This window comes from Talpa occidentalis, unplaced genomic scaffold (assembly GCF_014898055.3).
Source record: "Talpa occidentalis isolate TD23 unplaced genomic scaffold, MPIMG_talOcc4v2.1 talOcc4.7, whole genome shotgun sequence".
In the NCBI taxonomy this organism is placed as follows: Eukaryota; Metazoa; Chordata; class Mammalia; order Eulipotyphla; family Talpidae; genus Talpa; species Talpa occidentalis.
In genome coordinates, this window is record NW_023605083.1 from 63,621,096 (window position 1) to 63,639,552 (window position 18,457).

General features: G+C 39.4%; 1 protein-coding gene across 3 annotated transcripts in view; it reads left to right on the plus strand.

Annotated features, from left to right (window-relative positions):
• KIAA1958 (KIAA1958 ortholog) overlaps positions 1 to 18,457 on the plus strand; it is a 131,273-nt gene that overhangs the window by 39,589 nt on the left and 73,227 nt on the right. The window lies entirely within an intron of this gene.

Here is an 18,457-nt window from a genome sequence, read left to right on the forward strand (position 1 = left end):
GTGGATTCTTTTTTTTTTCCCATTGTGTGAATATACAAATTTTCAATGCATTGTCCTGACGTTGGGTTGTTTTTATTTTGGACTCTTTAGGAATAAGATTAGTATTTGTATTCTTGTGAGCACAGCTACTCATTTCCCAAAAGTCTTTTTTCATGGAAGGATTGTCAGTTACTGCATATTAAATATCTGGTAGATATTAAGCAACAATTTGCTCTGCTTTGAGGCAAATATGCTGGTTAAAAAAACCTCAGCAGGGCATCCTCGGTGGCGCAGTGGTTGAACGCTGGGTTGCGAAGCTGCCTGCAGCCTCTGCAGCGCAGGTTCGATCCCTGGCCGCCGGGCGAGGGTCCCACATGGTGCGCAGACCTCTCCTGCCGCCTGCTGCTCCCCTCAGCAGTGTATTTCGTCAGTCTGTCTGTTCTGTTCCCCACTCTGGCTCTGGTGAATTCTCTCACCCTCCTGGGCTTCTGACTGTACTCAGTGCTTGTATAAATAAATAAATCTTTTAAAAAAAAAAAAGAAAAAAAACCTCAGCAGCAAAATCAAATTACTGAAAGAGGAATAAACTTAAAGGACTCTCATCTGATACTTACTAATGGATTTTAGTTTAGTTATGGGATGGAGAAGTTGAAATAGGTTCAGTCAGTTCAAAATGGTCTTTGCAGCTCACTCAGGGATCTAGATCTTTTCTTCTCAGTGAACCGCCAGACACTGTATTAGACTCTTAACTTACTTTGTCATTCACGACACAAAGCAACCTTAACAAATGGGTGCCATTTATATTAGACTGTAGATACATCAAGGGTATACTTGGGAAGCTCATTTCTTCTTTCACTGTAAGATCATTAATATATTTTCAACGTTGGAGTTGATCATAATCAGAAATTTGCTGTTGTCTCTTGTTGAGTTGGTAGTATGGACTGAGGAGTTTATTTCAGTTACCATCTGCAAAATAGTAGAGCTTAACTCAAAATGGAGGGAAACTGGAATCACTTGGCTTGTTTTGTGTTTCCTCCATCATCATGTTTTCATACTTCAGAAAGGTATTCTGAATTTTCCTACCATTTGCTACCCTGTAAATAGATGCTGAGAGGGGTAGATCTTGTGACCCCTTTGTTTACATGTATGTATCAATATATATGTGTATATATACACACACACGTATGATGTTTTGCATGTGATACAAACTTTCTGAATAAAGTACTCTGTAAAATTAATTCCTTTGTTAATTTTACCACTGAACTGTGAGCTTAAGATACTCACTCTTGATGTCTATTTGCTATGTTATTACATCTAGTAGTTTGTTGTATACAGAAGATATTTAATCTTTCTATTTTTTACTTGGAGTTTCTCAAATATGTGAAATATTTATCATGGAAATATCTTGTTACAGCTGTTTATATTGGTGTTTGTAAGAAATGTTAGCTGAACTAACTCATTGGAACATAGATATTTATATTTTTAGTCTTTATATTTTCTTTATATTTTGCCCATTAACTAGATAGAGGGACTGTGAATCCTCGTGAATCCTCGTCTGTGTCTCTTTATATATAAAAAAGATGTCATCTTTTCCTCTTTTTACCCAGTCTTTGAGCACTGAAACACTCCATCCCCACAACTCCATGATATGTGAATTCATTTCTTAGGCTTTTTCTTTCTTTTTCCTTTTTTTTTTTAATTGAAGTAACATTAGTTTTCAACACTGTGTAGATTCAGATGTATGGCTTTTTCTGTTGCCTTCTTTACTATAAAATGGAGGAGAATATTTAGCAACCTGAAAAGTTTTCTAAAATATCTATATATGTAGATTTGAAGAGAATGTCAGATCTGAGAGCTCCCTAAGAGATCAGTATTCAACCCCTTTATTTTACTGATGAAGAGCTCGAAAATCTCATTACTTCTTCACTGTAACTCACACCACACTATTTGTAATTGCTTATTTAATTGTGGGTATTTCTAGCTAGACTTTAAACTCAGTGGGAATAGGAACCGTAGATCTTATTTAATGTTGCATCTCTGGCATTGAGCACAATGCTTGGAAGAGAGCATGTTGAATAAATGCATCAAACTGGTAGAGGAACTTGCAGCTGACTGCTGCTGAAACCAAGTTCAACATACTAAAAGCTGTGAGTTTGTAATTTACTCCAGCTTCTAGAAACTCAAGGTTTGTGGAAAGCATTCCTTTCTCTAAGTGCATAACTATAATATTCTGTTAAGGCAACCCTAGAAAAGGAATACAAATATAATATCAAATATCTGAATGACAAGATTTGTATAGTTTTCTGAGATGTCAAGAAGATTATTTCAATCACTGTAGTAACTAAATACACTTTTATATTGCTTGATAATTTATAAATTCAAGAATGGTATAATTGGTACAAATTATAACAAATATCCTTTTTAGTAGCTTGATTTCTCCTTCCTAATGAAGTTCAGTCTCTTTAGCTTGGCATTTGTAACTCCCCAAACTATTTTTCTTTTCTTTTTATATCAGTAATATTAATATTTAATAGTCATTTACTAAACAGGATGAAACAGAATATTCAATCTATATGTTAATACATATCACAGAAGCATTTTTTATTAATTCTTTTTTTGAGATAGTGTTGGTTTACCACAATGTATATGTTTTAGGGTTTGGACCTCTCCTAATGTATTTCACCACTGCATATCCACTTTGAGAGCACCAGTAACCCTCCACCATGATCCATGGAGCTCCCTCCCTCCTTTGCACCCCTCAACCTTTCCATCCTCCCACTCTGGTAGCCTCAGTTAAGCAATCAGATTTCAAGAATTTGATTTGGTGTGTTCCATTCTCTTCTTCTTAACTTTCCCTTTACCTGTTTTCAAACAAATACAAGTGTTGGTTGTTTTTTATATACCCTAAATTCCCGCTTTCTTGTCTTTATTCAACATTATTTTCTCCCTGTAGTTCCCACATTACTCTGCATATTCTAGTTGAATCTATTTAATCAATCCACAAGTATTTACTGAAGCCTCATAATGTTCCAGGCACTGGGCTAGGAGCTGAGTGTAATGATTAATAAAGTCATAAGTCTTATGTTCAAAGGAGTTAACTCTAGTAGAGGTGGACATTTAACTAGGGTAACAAGGTTTCAGGGGAGCAAACAGGATGGCACCTAGTCATGCCTAGGAGTGAAAAAATGACTAGATGAGTGGCTCTCATGTGGGGGTGAGACAGTAAGGGGACACTGAGACAGTTTTGGTTATCACAACTTGGGTGGGGAGAGTGTGCTACTGACATCTAGTGGGTAGAGGCCGGGGATGCTGCAGAATACCCTGTGGCCAGCCAGTTCCCCCAACAACAAAGCATCCAATCCCAGCTGGATGCTGGGATTCAGGAGGAACCAGGCATAAGGCTGCAGATGTGCCTTCCCAGTGAGTACGTTAGGACACACTTAATTCTCCCATCAACAGTCCATGACAAAACAGGAAATATGCCAGCCAGGAGAACTCACCTGAGCCTTGGTGTCCAAGGTTTTTATTGCGTCAGTCATGGAAGCATGCAGCCCTGGGTGACTGACCTCAGCTGCTCTGTCTCCAGCCTCCAGGAGAGCAACCTGATATAGTGTGTCCTCCAAGGCCCCAATCTGCAGAACCCACCTGCCAGGCCTGCCACTCCCATTATTTCATTCAGAGGCTACCTCCCAGGAACTGGTCAAGGACCCGGCCTCCTTTCTTTGAATGTGCAAGATTTGAACAACCCTAACTTGCTGAATTAACCCTCATTGCACAGGATTTTTTTCTTCTTCAAAGATTAAGGAAATTGTATTTTACCCCTGCTATACTGTGAGGGTCTCTTTTTAATTGTGGTAAAGTAGACATAATAAACTTACCATTGTAACCCTTTTTATGTGTATCTTCCACTGGTATTTACATTCATGTGGTTGTGCAGCCATCACTACTCCACTCCAAAACGTTTTCATGATCCTAAATTGAAAATTTCTGTGTCCAATAAATAATAACAACCCTCTCCTCTAGCCCTAGGTAGCCAGCTTCCTCTTTCTTTTCATAATTCACCTAAGTGGAATCACACGATATTTGTCATTTTTTTGCCTGACTTCGTTTAACATCTTCAAGTTCCATCCATGCTGTTGTATGTATTAGATTTTCATTCCTTTCTAGCACTAGGCTGCACAGGCTTCAGCTTGACAAAATAAACTAGAAGTTGCTAAGTTTTAAAAAATCACATTTTTAACAAAATGTACCTAGTCAAAGATTTGGACTAGTCCTGAGAATAACTAAGAAGTGACTTCAGTAGTGTTTTGAAGGGCATAGTTTTTCCGACCTAATTGTGTTGCAGTTTCTTTCATTTCACTTATTGTGGTCAGGACAGGGACATTTTTGTGTAAATTTTCCTTGGTTGCTTCAACTTAACTCAGGGGGACCTCTCTTCCTTCTTAGAGATTTAATTCATTCACTTTTGAAGTCTCTGTTGTATCCTCTTTGAGAACTCTTCCTAATTGCTAACTGGTCCAAGTCTGCCAGATGTTAATTTGTTAAAATAGTTTAGCATACAATTAAAGCAGTTCTCTAAGCATTTCTTTTTTTTAAGCAACTTGTTCAAATCACGTATTCTTGTCAAAGTATGTAGTTTCAGTTTACATTTATCTACTTTCATGGGTTCAGGTAGTTTGCAACATCCCCAGATGAGAGAGTAATTATAAGTAGAGTTCCAGAAGTAGGCACTGGGGCCATTTTGACTGGCCAGTTTATTGGTGAATATTTTTGTATATAATAACTTTTTTTCTCTTGACAACCTCATGATTACAGAGTCGTGGGTAACGAGCATCTGGATAATGAGGAGCCCTGTTAATTTGTGAGAGTAGTGAATACTTGCTCAATAACCTGTCACAAAATTTAGTGCATTCATTTATTCAGATATTGAAGTGAGTGAATGTTCCTCACAGAACTCTCTGGAATGTGCTTCTTTAAGTTGTCATACTTTAAATTTCAAGTTTGGCATGCAGTCAGAGGAGTAAGGATCTTTAATTTTGAACCATTACTGTTCCCTTGTTTCTAATGCCTAGTCCACTTACACCATGGTCAAAGCAGTCCATCTGTAGCATTTACAGGGCCAGGGTAGTTAAATGCTGGCTTGAAATTAGACTGTCAGCCCATGGAAGTTAGGCTTGTGTCAGACAGGGTCATTACAAGAGACTAGCATTCTTAGCCCAAGAGGGTTAAAGATCAAAAATGATGGAATTTCCCCCCCCGCACACACACACCCCCCTCATGAAACAGTGGTGCTTAATGTTCATATATGTTATATAATACAGAGATGATTACCAAGAAATCATCAAACAAGGTGAGTTTGTGATTGCTAATTTAAAAACAAGGAAGATTCTCCTACTGTAGCACCTTAGTCAGGTACTCTGGGAGTTACGAGCTGGTTGGGGGTAGGAGGTGGTTTCCGTCTTTAGTATTCTTTGATGACTCAGGAGCGCCATAGAGCTCATGTGCCATTCTTTCGGAGTGGTGTGGCACTTCGTCCTTTCCTTATGGGACGAAGGCAGGGCAGCTGAGCCTGGGATGGGCACAGGTTTTAGGAACGTTGCTTATGAGGCAGTGTAATGTCGTTTGGTAGCAGCACTGACTTGGCTGATTACCTTGGTTTTGATCTTACCCTTTGTTTTCTAGGTATGTGGTATTTGACAGGTTTCTCCAATATCCCTCAGTTTTCTCATCTGAAAAAGGGAAATAATAAGAGTTCCCGAGGGCCTCCCCGGTGGCGCAGCGGTTGAACACTGGGTTGCGAAGCTGCCCGCAGCCTCTGCAGCGCCGGTTCAATCCCCGGCTGCTCCCCGGCCACCAGAGGAGGGTCCCACATGGCGCGCAGACCTCTCCTGCCGGCCCGCTGCTCCCCTCAGCAGTGTACTTCGGTCCTTCTGCCTGCTCTGCTCCCCACTCTGGCTCTGGTGAATTCTCTCACCCTCCCGTGCTTCTGACTGTACCCAGTGCTTGTATAAATAAATAAATAAATCTTAAAAAAGAAAAAAAAAGAAAGAAATTTCTTAAAAAAAAAATAAATAAATAAGAGTTCCCGGGCCTCCCCCATGGTGCAGCAGGTTGAGCTCAGCGCAGTAAAGCTGTCCGCAGCCTCTGCAGTGCCGGTTCAATTCCAGGCCAGCCAGGGAGATTCCCACATGGTGCGACTGACCTCTCTTATCTCACCCGCTCTCACCTCGGCAGTGTACTTCGGTCCTTCTGCCTGTTTTGTTCCCTGCTCTGTCTCTGGTGAATTCACTCACCCTCCCACACCTCTAGCCTATACCCTAGCATTACATAAATAAATAAATCTTTAAAAATTATAATAATAATAATAGTCCCTCTATATAAAGACCAATGCATTAACATATCTGATGTGCTTACAATAGAGCCAGCACATATTGTTATGTCAGCGTGTATTGTTATTGTCTGTATTGTTAGATTCAGTTCTCAGGGGAGCTTTCTCTGACATGGCTAAATAGGTCAAATCTATGCTTTCTAAGATCTAATGGCACCATTTATTACAGGAATGGTAATAAGTCCTGTTATTAGGTTTATTTGTTTGATTATTGGGTTAATGACACCTACATGAGCAAGAATAAGAACTTTGTTTTTTTTCTGCATTGTTCACGAGGTCTGATAAGTATTCAAGAAATATTTTTATTTTATTTATTTTTTATTTATACAAGCACTGGGTACAGTCAGAAGTGCGGGAGGGCGAGAAGACTCACCAGAGACAAAGCGGGGAACAGAACAGGCAGACTGACGAAGTACACTGCTGAGGGGAGGGGTGGGCACAGCAGGAGAGGTCCGCGTACCATGTGGAACCCTCACTGGCGGCCGGGGATTGAACCGGCGCTGCAGAGGCTGCGGGCAGCTTCGCAGCCCAGTGCTCAACTGCTGTGCCACTGGGGAGGCCCAAGAAATATTTATTGAATGAATAAATGTTTTTTTGCAGTTACAATATAGTTTAGCAGTAAGGTGTCATTTCATCTCTAAAATCAGCAGAGTTTTTTTTATAAATAATAATACCATAGGGCCTCCCCTGGTGGCGCAGCGGTTGAGCGCTGGGCTGTGAAGCTGCCCGCAGGCTCTGCAGCGCCGGTTGGATCCCCGGCCGCTGGTGAGGGTCCTGCCGCGCCCGCTGCTCCCCTCAGCAGTGTATTTCGTCAGTCTGCCTGTTCTGTTCCCCGCTCTGGCTCTGGTGAATTCTCTCACCCTCCCCCGCTTCTGACTGCACCCAGTGCTTGTATAAATAAATAAATAAATCTTTAAAAAATAATGATAATACCACACCTAGGCAGAGAGGTAAGGAAATAAAACTATCATGTACTGCAGGTGGGAACCCTCTGCAGTGGACCCACCTTGCTGGCAGTTTAACCGATAGGATTAAAGAAGTTTCGATTCTATGTCTAGGCATTTATCAAAATGACATAGAGGTATAGTAAACGGTTAATATAAAAAGATTGTCATTATAGTACTTACATTAGTGCATATAAGGAATCAAGCTAAGCCAAATACATACAATTAAAGGCTCAGTTGAGTATAGTATATTCATCATTAAAATGATGTGAACCATTTCAAGTGAAGATTCTTTTCACTTCTGTCGGGCACTTCCTATTAGTGATTTCATCGGAACATCAGATGAAGATTCTTTTACTGGGAGCAAGATAATCACCAAACACTAAATAAAAACAGATTCTCAAGCTCATTCTCTTGGGAAAGTTAATCAGAGTCTCTAAAATCAGAATCTCTAGACCTGAGCTCAAAAACAGATCCTCTATTTTCTGACAAGGTCCCTCGGTGACTGCAGTGTCCAGTCTGATTTGGGAGCCACCATTGCAGTGACTCTCAGTTAACTGTGCCAAAGGTTCTACTCATCTGAAAGCCAGGTGAAGTGCCCACTGTATTTAAATCCATAGGTACCCTCGAAAACAAGAAAAGAGGACTTTGGAAGAACCAAAAACAATAAGCACAAAAAGAAAGGATGATGAGATCAGATTACCTAGCTTTTAGTGTTGAGCACTTAGTACAAGCCATGGAAAAATCTCCCTTACTCCCAGCCTCTGGAAAAATTAGTGGGTGAAGTTCCCCCATAAGAGCAAAAGAATCTCCCCAAAATTGGAATAGTGAGGGCTGGTTTGGAGGTGGTAGTAGTTGTTGCTGTCTTCTGGTATAGAAGTAGCTGCCTTAGGCAGCATTTTGAAGGACTGTCTGATTAAGAGGGAGTCAGCTCCCCTCTAGTTCAGTGACCAGAGGCGCTCCTGAGATCTCCTGAGCAGAAGGCCAGTCTAGTGAGAGGTGAAGGAACACACTGACAGGTGTGGCACCACGTGGAGTGGGAGAGCATGACCACCCTCTGACTTGACCAGGTTCCTCTTGGGAGCTGAGTCAGAGTCCTCCTTTGGTGGATCCAAGTTTCCTCCTGGTTTCTGCTGCTCTACTCTCTTCTAGGGGAAGCCCCACTGGTGGTCTCTCCCGGCACCCTCAGCACCCAAAGCAACTTGTGCTGCCTCCAAAGCTATACAGCTCCTGACTGTTCCTTGGAGTGGAGCAGGGCACAGTTTCGAAAAGTTTACAAACCACACACACACACACATGTCCACAAACATTTACTTAATTCAAAGGCCCAAGATTTTATTTTCTGAGTTTATTATAATAATACAGCCCTCTTTTGTGAGCGAAGCAAAAGACTATAGCAGACTTCTAATTTTTAGTAAAGTATAGCTTAAATTAAAAGTGATGAAGAACCGCCCTGGTGGTGCAAGGGGTTAAGATGCAACCTAGGAAGCTGTCTACAGCCTCTGCAATACAAGTTTGATCCCTGGCCAGGGAACTGCCCACATGGCACAGCAGATTGCTCCTGGCTCGCTTGCTGCTCCCTTCAGCAGTTATTTCAGTAGATCCACCTGTTTTGCTCCCCTCTCTGTCTCTGGTGAATCCTCTCACCTTATCCCCCCACACCTCTGGCCTGTACCCCAGTTCTTAGATGCATACATAAATAAATCTTTAAAAAAAAGTGATGAATACACATTGAGGGGACTTTTGGCCAGTGAATATTCCACTTCGATTGTTAACCCTAACCCCTGTTTCATGTGGTCTTGTACGTGGGTGGCATCTGTTCTCCTCTGGCTGGGCAGGGCAGGGAAGACAATACTAAGGCTGAAATAACAGGTAGGTAGCATATTTCAAGTCAAAGAATTCATGAGAAACTTGCATTCATTCAGATGTAATTATTTGATATTTGTTTAGTATTTTCGAATAGCTTTTGTGTGCCAGGCTTTGTTAGAAGTATTGAAGACACAGTGCTGGCTATGTAAGATTTCTGCCCTCTGACAGTCTGCATTCAGTGCCTAGACAAAGATTATAAGGCAAGAAGATACCTAGCACCCTCCTGTCTGGCCTCTGAGTTGTGTATTTGTGTAAAGATCCCTAAATCCTAAAAATATTTATAAATACAATTCTAGGATTGGACTTCAGAGGCTGGGAATGGGCAGTGTCATTTATTGAGATAGTAATTAGAGAGTAAATACCGCTAGCCACATTCACAGAAGATGAAAGTATCATCTCTGGTAAGAGTACCACGAGAAGAATGCCAGGACCACTGTCCAGCGAGGCTCTAAAGTTCAAAAAGAAGGTGAAGAGCCAGTGGCAGAAATTGAGAAGTAGCAGTTGGAACACAGCATAGGGCAACTCTGAGAAATCTGTAAATGTAATTTGTGGAAAAGAAAAAAAGATCAAATGCATACTGACTAAATACTTGATATAATTCAACATCTGTTACAATTGAAACAAAATATTTTTACTATGGTTAAAACTTGTTAGGAACAAAAAATCTGGTATCATCCCTCATTAAACACCAGAAACTGCCTGAAAGGTTAGGAAGTGGAAAAGAGTTTAAACAGGGATAATGAGGAGGGATTTGCCTTTCTAAATATAAAAACATATTAGTTATAGGAATTTTCAGTGATGCAATATTAATTGTAAAGTAGATAAATAAATCCATGAATCAGCAGACGAACTCTAAGAGCAAGGAAATTTTTGCCAAGAGACCATAATATCTAACAGAACCACATCAGTTTTTAATTCTTTTGTATTTCTCAGAGAAACAATCTTTCCTTCTTTGAATATTTTGTAAAATGAATGCTGTGCCCCCAAATTGGAGGGTTTAATCCTATTATTAGTGCTGTGAAATTCATGTCTTGCGGATGTCTGTTAAGCCCTTTTCACTTTCTATAATACTTCAATTTATGGACAGAAATAGATTACTCACATCCCCAACACCTATCACTGACTCACCATCTCATCCGGAACAGTTGCACTACTTTGAATACTCACTGTCCTTATTCCCCAAAACAAGAGTCAGAGTAGAGGGCTGTAAATATGATTTACATCGGCGCTTCAAAATTCCTTTCCCCTGAGCATATGACCTCACTCATATATAGGTAGATAAAGAAAGAAAATGAATCAACAGCGTAGGCAAAAGCTCTTAGACAACTGGAACAAAATAGTGGCTTCCAGAGGAGGAGGAGGAAACAGGATGGGTAAACTAGGTAAAAGGGTCAATTGTACTGTGGTGGGGGAATCTAGACCTTGGGTGACAAGCATAATGTGGTGCCACAGGTACCAATATCAAGACGAGAGTCACATCCCCACCCAGCTCTTCTGGGGTTGTCTCAGAGACAATCTGCTAGTCTGGATTCCCTGGCAGGGGCAGTCAGTGCCCTCTTAGTGCCCAAGTCAGAAATGTGCCCTCCCTGTATCCTTGTGGAGTGATTTGGCAGGCGTCTTTTCTTATTTCTATCAGAGCTGGTATCTACTATAATTACATTATAAACTCTTTTCCATTCTCCTAGAAAAAGAGAAGTAGATATATGTCTGTATACCTGCAGCCTTTATAATGTTATAAACCAAGATGACATCAATGAAAAATAAAGTACAAAGGGAAAAATGTTAATTTCAGGTTTATCTACTATGCATAAAGTGGATAACACTCTGAATGTTTCATTTTATTTTATAAGCTTTAGAGGTATAAGAGTAATACACATCGGCAGCTTTATAAACCCCCCTAATGATTTTAGAGTCCAGTGGCCAGAGATGAGTTCTTAGAATTGAATCAGCCCAGCAGGTTCCTTCTTCCTAGAGCGTGAAGGACATATTGGAGTCTGAGGAGTCTGAGGCTGTGTTTTCATATTGCAGGATTTGGACTTCAGCAGCCGAGGAGGTGGTGATGCCATGTATTGAGAGATTAATTTGGGCATTAATTTTCAGGTTGTATACCTGATAACCAGATCCATAGGAGCAGATGGAAGCATCATTTGTTGCTTCAGTAATATGAGTATATTACTGATAAACTGGTTTGAAAGGTCAAAAAGGTGGTAAGGTCCAACAAAAGAAACTGAGAAATGGAATGGCGGAGCAAAGGAAAGAGAGGGAGGGTTTCAAGCAAGGCAGACAACACCTCAGTGAGCTGCTGGAAGCCCACAGAAGAGAACTTAGGAAGATTCGTTGAGGTAGAATCTAGAACAGATTCTTTATTCGAAGACACTGCTGCTCTCTTAGTCTTGGAAAATTCCTTTAGGAGAGTGAGGCTATGTAAATTGAAAGGCTGCAAAATATGTTAGTGTTAGGCTCTTTGAGATAGAACTTTCAGTTTTTCTATTTATTACACTTCTTTGAGTGGACTGTAAAGTATGAACCATCACATCAAATCATGTGCATTGATGGAAAACCACTTTAACATATCAAATAATACTGCTAGTCAGTATTATTTGAGTGAACAACTTGAGTGAACGCAATGCCACTGTAATTAGTGTTAATCCTTTTCTGATGTATATAGTAAAAACCTATCTCAGTGAAAACCATAGGAATTTAAAACATGAATAATGAAGAATTATTGAGAATTTTGAGGTATTTAAGTATATTTTAGATGTGTTAATATTTAAAAAATTTTATATAATATCACTGTTGAATTATTGACTTAAGATTAAGGTATTTGTTTTCCATGACAGGAGAAATTTTATTTAAAAACTTTTGAATTGTTTTCTTGGCAAAGGCATAACTAACTTGCATGGCATAATTGAATATTGCTGCCTGTTATCCTCTGACATCTGCTTTCTCTTCCTCTTTTCCATGTTCTCAATCTCTGGTCTAGACTCCTAAAATCACCTCCTCCACTCCTGGCCACCTTCTAGTCTATAATATCTCAAAACCTCAAACACAGGTTTGGCCCGTGTCTTTTTTCTGATTAAGAATGTTCATGAAGTAAACTTCAAATTCTTTTTGTGGTGTACAGAGGCTATCATCCTTTTGCATCTCTCTGCAATTGATTTTTTATAGTTCCCACTTTATATGTCACAGTCCTAATAAGTCAGCTAAAATCATCATTGTCTACAACCCTTTCACCTTTCTTAGAAAGCAGATCCTGACCTCATTTGCATTTTCTGTTCCAGTAGTGGAATTAGTCATTATCCCCATATCTGAAACATGTATTTATATTGTACCATTTATTAATTAATTGACTTACATACTATTAAACTCTACCCTTCCTTTTTTTTTTTTTTGATGGCTCACTTCCATTTAAAATATAATTGGATTTTATTTCTGTTAAAAGTATAAATTAGACTTTATACTACAGTCCAAAAATAGGCAAAAATTATTATATTAAAAGTGAGGATGACTTGTAGGGAGGTTGTTACTGAAAAGGTATCACAATGTAAACTCTACCCTTCTTGAAGTCAAGAATTCTAGTCTTATTTTTAGAATGCCTCATGCAATGTTATTAGTGTCCCAGGACTGCCTAACAAAATACCACAAACTGGCTGGCTTATAACAACAGAAATTTATTGTCTCAGTTCTGGAGGCGAGGACTCCGAATCAAGGTGTGGGAAGGATCATGTTCCTTTTGAAACCTGTAAGAAAATTCTTCCTGGCATCTGTTGGTTTGCTGACAACCTGTGATTTTCCTTGGCTTCAGCTGCATAACTCCAATCTCTGCACTAGTTTTCTGTTTTTTTTTTTTCTTAAAGATTTATTTGTATTTATTTATGCATACAAGAACTGGGGTGTAGGCCAGAGGTGTGTGGGTGTGTGTGTGTGTGAGAGGATTCACCAGAGACAGAGTGAGGAGCAGAACAGGCAGATCTACTGAAATACACTGCTGAGGGGAGCAGCGGGCAAGACAGGAGAGGTCTGCTGTGCCATGTGGCTTAGCTCCGTGGCTGGGGATCGAACTCGTGCCTCAGTGGCTGGCAATAGCTTGATAGCACTGAGAATTTAACCCCTGCACCACCAAGGAGGGAGGGCCTCTGCACTAATTTTCATGAGGCTTTCTCCTTGTGTGTCTGTCACTTGTGGTCAGGTTCTTATAAGGTACCAGTCACATTGTATTAGGGGCCCATTCTAACTCTGCTGGACCTCTTTGAAGCGTAACTCATTACATCAGCAGTGACCCTATCTGTTTCCAAATATGGCACAATTCTTAGGCACTGGGAGTAAGGACTAAAACCTGTATTTTTGAGGTATAAAGTTCAGTCCATAACAGGGTATGTAGCATATACCCGGTACGCAGTAGATATTTATTGAATTGAAATGTAAATGTATTACCTGTTATATATTCCTAGAAGTAAAAGGGTTTTTTGATGTGTTTTTTTTAAATTGCTAGGTGCAAAGTTTTTTATTTTTATCTGTTTCCAAAAATTACATGATAAATTAATGTTCTTAAAGTGAAGACAAATATTATGTTCTCTTAATTCTTTAATTTGTAAGCCTGCTTTTAATACCTGTGCTAATTTATGTAATTTACATATAATTTTCTGAAACAATAGATGTGTTTTAAATTTTGGGAAGTATATATCCAGCCTCAATAGTAAAATATGTACTTTCCCATCCTTTAATTATATTTTATAAGTAGTATCTTCTTTCTGCACATTAATATGCTTTAATGTTGAACTTTTTTCCTCACACATTATTTGGGGTGATATCCCAGTTGCTTTTATATTTTTCTATTTTAGCATACATAATAGATTACATCTTTAAATGGGAAATTTGAGAAATCATTTATATGATCTACTTAGATTCTAAGTGTAGGAAGCATATGCTTCTCAGTATATAAGAAAAATATAACTTTAATCCCATTTTTTAAGGAAGCCATTGCTTCCCACGCTCTGTTTCATTTCATTTCGTTTCATTTTGTTTCTAGCTTTGGCAGTCATTGGTCTGTTCATTCAAACAGCACCACCATTTTTTGGACCATATCCAAGTTTCATTTGACAGCACTGAAAGTTACCTAGAGGAACTTCATGTTGAGTGCATTCAACTTCTTCATCTACGTTAGTATTCCATTAGCAATTGATGTATGGCAATTTACCACCTTTTCTGGTGAATCATGCATTTTGCATCCTAAGAAGCCTTTGCCTACCCCAAGTTCACAAAAATATTCTCCAGTGATTTCTACTGGAAGTTTTCTAGTTTCAGACCTTTTAAGATTTAGGTGTATGATCCATTTGGAGTTCTTTTTGTGTGTGTGGTATAATTAAAGTTTGGCTTTTTAAAAAATGCATATCCAAGTGATCCAGCACCATCTGTTGAAAAGAATTTCCTTACCTGTTGAATTTTGTACTTTTGTTGAAAATCAGTTGACCAAATATGTGTGTGTCTGTTTCTGGACAATTTTGTTCCACTGAAGTATGATCAATCTGCTCTCCTAGCTACCAGTTAACATTGGTTGCCTGGTTGAAATATATTAATAGTAACACTGGTAAAATATTTTCATTTTCTGATAAGAACAGTATAAGAGCCTCTTTATGTGATTGCCGGTAACTTTCAGAATATAATAAAAGTGACTTGTTAGTACTCCCTAGTGATTCTTTAAAGATTGGTGATTATTATGGAATTAAGTGGTTAAGCTTTTTTTTTTTTTTTTTGTGGGACCCTCGCTGGTGGCCAGGGACTGAACCGGTTTTGCAGAGGCTGCGGGCAGCCTCACAACCCAGCGCTCAACTGCTGCGCCACTTAGGGGAGGCCCAAAGTGGATAAGCTTTTTAACCAAATTAAAATTTGTGTCCACTTTATCTTTTGATTGTTTTGTGTGTCCAATAAGTCAGTTCTGTCATGACAATAAGATTTTATAAGTTCATTGGCTTCATAATTTTGTTTTGATTCTATCAAATATATATGAGCTATTACATCTTCATTCAAATATTGTGCCATAATTTTTATTATTTTCTTTCTATGAAAATATACAATTTATTACAATTGTTACTAACCTATGTCCTTTAAGATGGAATAGTGCTTCATTATCACAGATGCCATTTTTGTGATGTCAACTCATGATGCCTTTCATTTGAAATTAATACAAAAGAAGTTTTGTATTTATTTCTGCTAAAAAGAATAGTGTGACCGGGTTTCCCAACAAATTGGAAAGTTGAGTCATGTCGCTTTGATTATATGCAAGTATAGATACAAATGAAAAGGGCCCTGATATTATATGACAATAGTTTCATAAGGTGATTTAGATGCTTGATAGTAGATTACAATGAAAACAGTTATAAATATCATGACATAGAATTATAGATCTCCAAAGAACCTATTTGTGGAATCCTATCTGAGAAACATTTGTACTGGAGTGTGGTGAATGGAAAATGAAGAATTCTTCTCTAAGATTTCAAAATTCAGAAATGAATGTATTTTGTTTTACCCATTAGTAATTGAGTTCAGCTGTTATGTAATCAGATACTCCCAATAAGATCAGGGGGTTATTTTCCCCTTATGTAGGAGGAATTCTAGGCCATTCAGAGTTTGTATGTTAGCTCCAGGGTATCACCAGGAATCCAGACTCTTTTGGGCTGTTTTCTCCCATCCTTGAGTTATTAGTTCATACTCCCAGGATGGCCTCTAGAACTTCAGCCATCCTGTCCTTATTCCAGGCAGGAAGAAGAGGAAGGACAGAGGGCACAGCTACTTTGTAAGTCTAGGAGATTAAATCTTCCTTAAACGCATAGTAGCAGGACTTACCAATTTAAATTCCTTTTGTATACTTCAGTTTTAACCTATCATGTTTTCTCAGATATTTTAAACAACTATCAAGGCAGGCTTCTTTTATACCTGGACTTTTCCCTTTCTTCTATTTGGGTGTGACTATATAATTTTTAAATGTTACATACCATCCAGTATTTCTGTATTTAGGTTGGAGGGGAACTTTTCTATTTCATATTAATTAAACATTTCTATCAGAACATTTCATATTTTACTTTATCTTTTAATGTACTAAATTTCTGTAAGTTAGATAAAAGTCTTTTTAGGACAGGGATGTCGTAGATAAATATCTGTTGAAATGTTTTTAAAAAGGCAAAAACCAGACAAGTCTGTATTTCAGAGGGCTTTGTAGAAATCCCACCCAGTGACTCATATTTAGATACTATTGACCAGAGAACTGTATCTTTTCACCAGCTCTATTTCTTTCTTTCTTTCTTTTTTTAAGATTTATTTACTTATTTTTATGTAGAAGTACTGGGGTGTGGGCCAGAGGTGCAGAGGGTAGGAGGTTTCACCAGACACAGAGTGAGGAGCAGAAAAGGTGGATCTACTGAAATACACTGCTGAGGGGAACAGCAAGTAAGACAGGAGAGGTCAGCTGTGCCCTATGTGTTAGCTCCCTGAGTGGGTATGGAACTCAGGCCAGGCTGTAGCAGTGACAGTGCTGAGACTTAACCTTTAAGCCACCAGGGAGGCCCCTGACCACCTCTATTTTAAGGAGAGCTGAGATATATGTGGGTTGGTTTTTTTTTAAGATTTATTTAATTATTTATACAAGCACTGGATACATACAGTCAGAAGCATGGGAGGGTGAGAGAATTCACCAGAGCCAGAGCGGAGAGCAGACAGAGCAGGCAGAATGACGAAATACACTGCTGAGGAGAGCAGCGGGCAGCAGGAGAGGTCTGTGCACCATGTGGGACCCTCGCCAGTGGCCGGGGATCGAACCGGTGCTGCAGAGGCTGCGGGCAGCTTCGCAGCCCAGAGCTCAACTGCTGCGCCACCAGGGGAGGCCTGAGAAATATATTTTTGATGAACATAAAGCTGCCCCTTACCCCTAAGTGGGACTCAGATTGGATATTGGGTGGGCGAAAAGCAGTCAGCCATACCAATTAAATAGATATGTTGAAACATTTAAAAAACAAACATCAGTTTACAAAGATCCAGTCTTTCTCTTTCATCTGCATATCATCTTTACAGTTAACTGAAGGACTATAAAAAATAAGCCCCTCATTTGCTATAGTATGAAGGAAACAATTAAGATCACATAGTCCTGTCATTTTTGGCTTCTTCAGAAGGATTTAGAGTTCCTGTTCCCCACACTAGTCACTGTACTGTGCTAGTTTATAAAGTCTGGTTGGCCAAAACAAAAAAAATCTGGTTGCCCTTATATTAATGTCCTAACAAGACAGCTGTGTTTTGGAAGTCCTCTAATTCCTTGAATTATTACAATGAAGTGATAGGAAGAAACTTAATGTTTCTTATTTGATGGTCTCACATGTTCACTTTGTTAGTGTTGACACTTTTGTGTGTGTGTGTGTGTATTTAGCAAAAACAATAGCTTATAAAGTCTCAAGAGCAGGACCATTTCTTATTAATTTATGCATCCCCAAATGGATCCTCATTTATGAATGAAAAATTATAATCTCTGTCCCAGGGAATCCTCAGTACAACAAAGACAAAGATCCTCAAGAGATGATGGAGATATAGGTGAAGAGAATATAAATAAATCTCTGTAGCCAAGAAAGTCTTCCAGAGACTCTGAAAGACTTCAGCAGGAGTTGGTCCTAAGTTCAGTCTTGTAGGGTTTTCCATATTTAACCAAAGAATGAGCTCTCAGTGGCCCAGAGTCTCAGGGATGAGACACTGTTCAGAGAAGAGGAGACCACAAGGAATGTATGTGAGTATAGGAAACGAGGTTTGGGAGGTTGGCTGTGGTCATGGCCACATGACATGTAAAAGCATTTGAATCTATCTACCTCTGCAGAGGGGGCTCCATAGAGGCAGCCAAGGGATGGAGACTCAGGTGTGTCCTTCTGCATGGCCAGCTGGTGCTGCAGTGAGATCTTGGCACTTTAGCGCAGGGCCCATCTCTGCCAGGTGCCACCCACCAGTATTCATAATGGGAGCAGACTCAATCACACACAACAATCCCAGTTTCTCCAGGTCTTTGCAGAAGCTCTTTTTGGCAAAGCTTTATTTGACCTTTTTTTTTTTTAATGCCTGTGTGCACCACGCACGCCCATTTCATTTACTTGCCTATCAGGGTTGTGCTCACCCTTACCCACTCAGGGACCCGTCACGATTTATTCTTCTTGCCCATTAAAGAATGGTTTACCTCTGTTTGGTAATTGGTTGTATTTGTACAGGGACCTCAGATGGTAGAATAGACCAGATACATCTAATCTCTACG